The following is a 6,250-nucleotide window of genomic DNA, read 5'->3' as shown; positions in this document are numbered from 1 at the left end:
CTGTAAATATTTTTAAGAGTATGAGATAAACTTAACATTGGCAGTGCTATTTGTCAGAGGCCCAAGTTGAAATTTGGAAAAATAAGTTGTCCAACACCTCCCCAGTTTTATTCAACTTTAACATTTGTTAACAAATACTTGTTTATAAACAAACCGTCAAAAAAACTGCTGTATGGAACAGGCAGGTAAGGTCTGGTTTGCCTAATAGTTTCTGTTCTTTATTCTAAAAGAGGGCAGTTAAAATAAAGTCTTTATTATCAGTAATCCTCCATATGTAACTGATCTGAGGTGATGCAACTGAAGAGGCTGAGCTTTAAATACCTTTAAGTAGAATTAATAGGGAGGTTGTCTTTCTATGTTAGCAGCTGCACAGGGCTTATTTAGTCATCTTGAGAATCTTCAGGTTCTTGCTGTTTGAAAAGGTGAGTAAATTTTTTATCAACAAGATTCATTGTACAGAATTTCTCTGTAATAACCTATTTCTTAATGATTCACCGTGCTACCATTTTTAGATTTCTGGTTTAAATTGAAAAACCTAGTAAGATTAAAATTTCAGGCTACAGAGCTGGAAGTTATAATGGTTTTAGACCCCTTTGCTTTAAATATTTTTATAAAATTGTCATAGTGATGGTATACTATCTCAGGTGTAATACTGTTTTTTAATTATTCAAAAGCTTTATGGTTTCTCTTGTAGCAGAATTTTGCAATGTGTCATAATCTCATCTGAAGTAAAACACTGATAGCAGGTATGATTCCTCCTGTATGTTACTCCAGCAAATTCTCATACTTCATCAAAGATTAATTCTGCCCAAAGTATTTATTCCAAGCCTAATAGATCCTTGTCAAAACTGTCTAGAGATAGTGACAATATCTTGTTCAAATAAGATCAGTGATTCCTCAGGGAACCACTAATTCTGAGAGGCTTGGAATAACAGGTTATTCAGTGATGAATGTCCAGTTGAAGAGCCCAGGGGAGCTGAGCCCAGGTAGTGCAGCCACTTTCCAGCACTGAGCGATGTCTGCAGGGAGAAGCTCCCTGGAAAGGGTGGCAGCTTGCAGTCTAGGGTTCACATTAGCAAAAAAATGTGTTAAAAGCTTCAGGCTATATTTGCTGCTTTTCATCAAGTGGAATATAAAATTCCTTGACTGCACGGAGCTGACTGAAAGCTCCATGCAAATTTTAGATTATTACACTGCAGTTCCTTCCAGGACAGATTTCTTCCCACGTGTTTTGGGATGAAGTTATGCCTCCCCTGGAGATGACAGCAAAACTTTTATTGACTTAAGAGTGGGCAGGATTTCTGGGTTTATTATCTCACTTTTCAAGTATTCCACTGAAATACTTAAGAATAAACAGCAGAATGGAGACAGGTACACAGCGGAAAGTTTGGTTTGTTTTTTGTATAATGTCCAGCCAGACCAGTTCTAAAGTCTTCATAGGTCATTGAATTTCTTTTGTTCCATTTAAATCTCTCTTGCAATAACTGCTTCTGATTGTTTACCATAAATTCATTGTTTATGTACAAGTCTAAGTAACGTTAAAAACCTCCATATTTAGAAGAGGTGAAAGGTCCCATTTTCCCTATGAAAAATGTACAGAGAAAAATGACACTGCAGTAATATTCTCGTTTGTTTGTCTGACTCTCAAGTAGTTTTTAATACTCTGATGGTGATAGTGCTTTGATCTTAGAGATGGCTGGCTTGAGAACAAAAGTGGATTTGTAATGACCCAGCTGTCAGTGTGCTTGAAGCATCAATTTCTGCTCCAGCAGCACATTGGTCATAATAGTTTATAGCTGCTGCTGACCAAATCTTAGGTAATCTTTTCAGCTTTAAAAATAGTGCATAATAATGTCTATTTTATAATGCAGTGGAAAACCAAAAATTATTGATCAGTGCATGTTTCTCAGAAGTCCAGCTGTTGCTGTGCATTTCTGGTTGCTGTCTGCTGACAAGGGCTGAGTACAAACTATAAGTAATTTCCCACATGTAATGGCACAGCACATATTACAGAGTTGTGTTTATAAATATGTTTTGCTTTATGTTTTCCTTCATAAAAAAAGAATGTGCAGAGCATGTGACTGTCTTGTATATAGTGACAGTTCATCCAGCTCGAGAGATTAGTCACAGAGAGAGATTATCCAGCCTACAGATGTCTATATACAGCCTAGGCTGCCGTAGCTGGCACAGCAGTAGTGGGAAGCTTTGGGCTGGACTGCAATGCATGCTTTCCTTCTTCTTCTCTTTCAGCTCTCGTGAAGCACCGAGATGGACCAGACCTTTTTAGCGATTGTGTTTGGTCCCTGTGACAAGTGCTCCAAAGACAAGCCCCTCAGGCCTGTTACTGTCAAAGCAGAGCAACGCAGCTACTGCTCACTATGTGTGGAGATGGTATGTCACTGACTTCATCAGCCACGCTGTGGAGAGACTGCAAAAACAGGGTGCTGTGTGGTAGTGGGCTCTTCAGTTGGGTTTTTCTGGACAGCAAACAAGCATGGCTAGGCACACAGACTGCCAAACAAACCCCTCTGCAGATACCTGGTGTTTCCACAGACCTACAAGAGAGGTGGCCCCAGGGTTTAAGGATACTTTTTATGACTCTTGATTGGAAAATGGCCACGAGCTTTCTGCCCAAGGGTACCACATGTGCTGTGCAAATGTTATGTGCCTGCCTATACTCTTCTCTGAGATAAATGTGTGCTGTGTTTCGCCTATGATCCTCAGTGCTTCCCATTTGCCTTTGAAAGAGCTTAACAAAAAACCAAAAAAGGATTAAATCATTGCAATAAACTCATTCACTAGAGACTAGGGATAGGACATTCACCTAGTCTGTCTCAGACACCAGGGAAGTGCTGTCAGAACTCCTTCTGCTGTCAGACCATTTCCTACTGTGACCAGGTTGTCTCTGTGCTGTGTGCAGTACTTGGGGGAGAGCTGGAAGTTGCTACAGTGAGGATAAGGTGGGGGAAAGTTGCAGAGCAGTGAAACGTCTTCTGTTGGAGGCTTTCTAATCTCCAGCAATTCCCGGTGAGGTGATATCCCACTCTCCTGGTAGGGAGCACTGTTCTAGAGACACCACTGTGGGGTTTTTTTAGGTGAAATACACAGCTAAGGTCATGAACCTGTGTGGCTATTGAAGAGCTGGTCTCCAAAGCTCCTTTTGTAAACTCAAGAATTTTATTGTCCAACTTGCAGTAGTTTAACTTTGTCTTCCTAAAGCATTGTGCATTATCAGCTGGAGAAGACATCCATCACTGTTTCCTCCCCAGAAGTGCTCTCTGCTGTGACTGAGCAGGGTCCAACAGTTTGTTTTGTTTGAGTGTCAGATGAAATGATCTCTGCAGAAATGCTAAAAGGCTTAGCAAGCTGTGTTTACAAAACACTGCTGTACAGGCAGATGAGAGCACTGATTTCATGGTGTAGGTGGTACCTGTGTACAATTCACTGGCCAGACACAGCACATTCTCATGCGTTACATTGTTTAGGAGGAAATTTATATGTAATGACTGCAAGACAAAAGACAGTCCCTTCCCAGTTCACTCACTTCTCCTGACTTTGAAATTGCTGCTTTGTTCAGGTCCTTCTTGGCCAACAGACTTCTTGGCTATTTTTTCAGTAAATTTTTGCATGACTTGATAAATGCACGCTGGAATTGCAGGAAACTGGCTGTTTGTTATTTACACTTCCTGCAACTTTCTCCCTGTTATTGGCATTATGGATGTTAGACTCTTTCCAGCTGGAACAGCTGGCAGGTGGAAGCAGACTGAGACTTCAGGAAGAATTGCGTCAGGACCTAACAGCCTGTTAGGCTTCCTATTAGCACTGCAGTGGGATCTGGGGCTTTCTGGGAGATCTGGCTTTAGCTTGCTTCATATATTTTTTTAAGATTTAAAAGCAAATATTCAGAACACAGAGAGCTCTTTGCACTAGCACTGAAATACACACAAGTAGGGAAATTCCATCCTTGACTTTTTAAATTGTTTTTTCAGAGCTGTGGGTATGCTTTGGCTTATATCAAAATGTACAATATATCCTTTGCCACAGTTGTGTTTGTGAATGCATGTGCCTGTTGTGGTGTCTAACTGGCTGGTCTTTCTGCAACTCCCTGATGTGCCCATGCAACTCCTAATTTTGGTCCAGCCGATGCACACATGCATTTTCATCAGCCAGTCTTTGTGATTTCCCAAAAAACAAGATATGTTGAGGGATAACAGAAATTGCTGATTCCCAGTGTTAACATCTTCCTACTTCAATTGTTTGCCTTTAAGACAAAATAATCTTCTTCCTCTAGGGTTTGCCTGCTTTGGAGTTTAGTGCTAATCAGTAAAAACTCAATTTTGCTGGTTTAGTTTCACCACAAAAGTATTAGTAAATTAGCTTACAATTTGAAAAGAGGTTAGCTGGTGAAATAGTGAGAAAGAAAACTTGTTTTAAAGGCCTCACTTTTGAGACAAGCAACAATTTGTTATACAGTGTTAGATCCCTCATTTTTCCCAGCATTCTTATTACCAGAGCAGGACCAACTTTCTGCCATGGATCCCCATCACTCATCACTGCAATCTGGTGTGTGGCACTCAATGATGCGGTACCATGTTATCCTCTAAATTAATTTAGCCCTGGTTCATTTTATTTAAAGCTCCCAGCTGGCCTTACCCTAACCTGTATTTTTGCATGGCTAGCTAATGAGGGCATTGGTAGTTAAGCAGGAATTGGTCCAATGAACAAACAATCTTTTTTTAAAAAAAAGATTTTACTCAACCAGTGAAATACACGCTATGTATCACACACTTCTACAGCTCACTCTGCTCAGTGGAGGCTTCCCTTTCACCTCATGGCTCTGCTGACCCCATCATCTCGGGATTAGTATCAAGTATCAGCCTGCACATGTAGGGTTCCCAAAGACTCTCACCTTCTGTGCTGCTGTTTGTAGACTTTTTAATCCCATTCCACAAGGCAGTGAGACTGTTCACATCAGTAAGGCAAGAAACTGGATTTTTCACTGTTAGAACTATGCCGACTGTCTGACACATAGGTGTTATCTATACCAAATTCCTGAGAGCTGATGTGTTACTATCAAGGCAAAGAAATTTCCTACGCCCTTTCTTGGATTTAACTTCTAGGCCTCTTCACACTTATCAGGTGTCAGAAATAAGGCATTTGTTATAGATTAGAATCCTTCAAAAATGAAGTTTCATCTTCAAAATCTTCCTCTGCTGGTCCCCCAGGACACAGCTGCATTATTGAGTTTATTATAAGTAGGTTTAATTTTTCACACCTGAAGATAACACACTGGAAGAAGCTTTTTGTCACTTGCCTGCGAAAAGATTTTTGGGCTTCTTGGGGGTTTTTTTCCTGTTCTTTTGTTATCACTTTAAAAATACTCAATTTTTATTTCCTTGGCTCAGTCTGTGCTGAAAGGCATTTCAAATGTGCTGATTACTCTGGGGGGCTTTGAAGGATGTTCCTTTCTCCAGCAGTATGTGAACTCTGTAGCTTATACTGCCTACATTTTCCTTTGTGGTTCTGAACATAACTGGAACAATGAGTTCAAGGTTGCCTACCTTGGCCATCAGAAGAGCTCAACAGCTCTGCCTGTGCATCCCAGTTGGATAGCAACATTGTAAAACCAGTGTGGGAAGGGACTTTTATTTTCTCTGAGACCCACACTTTGTCCAGGACGTGCCCAGAGGCCGAACAACAGCTGCAAACAAGCATTTTCTAATCTCCCTTTCTAATCTTGGCACATCCCCAGGTTGAACAATAGCTGTTGGATTGTCTATTTTCTGGCTAAAGGGAGACAATGGCAGTGAACATGCACTGAGTTACTCCTTGTAGATCAAGGACAATTCTGTAACAAGAAGGGGACATTTTCAAGGAACTCCCAGGGAACAAAAAGCTATGTGCCATGGTTTTTTGGAAGCACCAGCTGCTCCCTGTGCTTAGCACACATCCATATGAGCAGAACACAAAGAGCTGAGTCCCTGGACTCACACCACACCAAGGTGGAGGGCTATTTAGTCCCTCTTTGGGATTTTGGAAACTGCTCTGCATCAAGAGCTGGGAGCTCTGCAGACTCTAATGTGCATATCAGAGCAGGAGAAAGGGGTAGCTTGTCTAAAGCAGAGGGGGGAAAAAGGAAAGAAACCCTGGTAACACCGAATTTAAAAAATAGGAATTCAAAGTATAGTAGAGGGAAGAGTTTTCACTACTGCATCTGTCCTGCTGGCACAGGAACTGGGCCAGAGACCTG

The sequence above is a fragment of the Lichenostomus cassidix genome, chromosome 10, assembly GCF_008360975.1.
Source record: "Lichenostomus cassidix isolate B80296 chromosome 10, HeHo_3.0, whole genome shotgun sequence".
NCBI lineage: Eukaryota > Metazoa > Chordata > Aves > Passeriformes > Meliphagidae > Lichenostomus > Lichenostomus cassidix.
Note: the sequence above shows the minus strand (reverse complement) of the source record.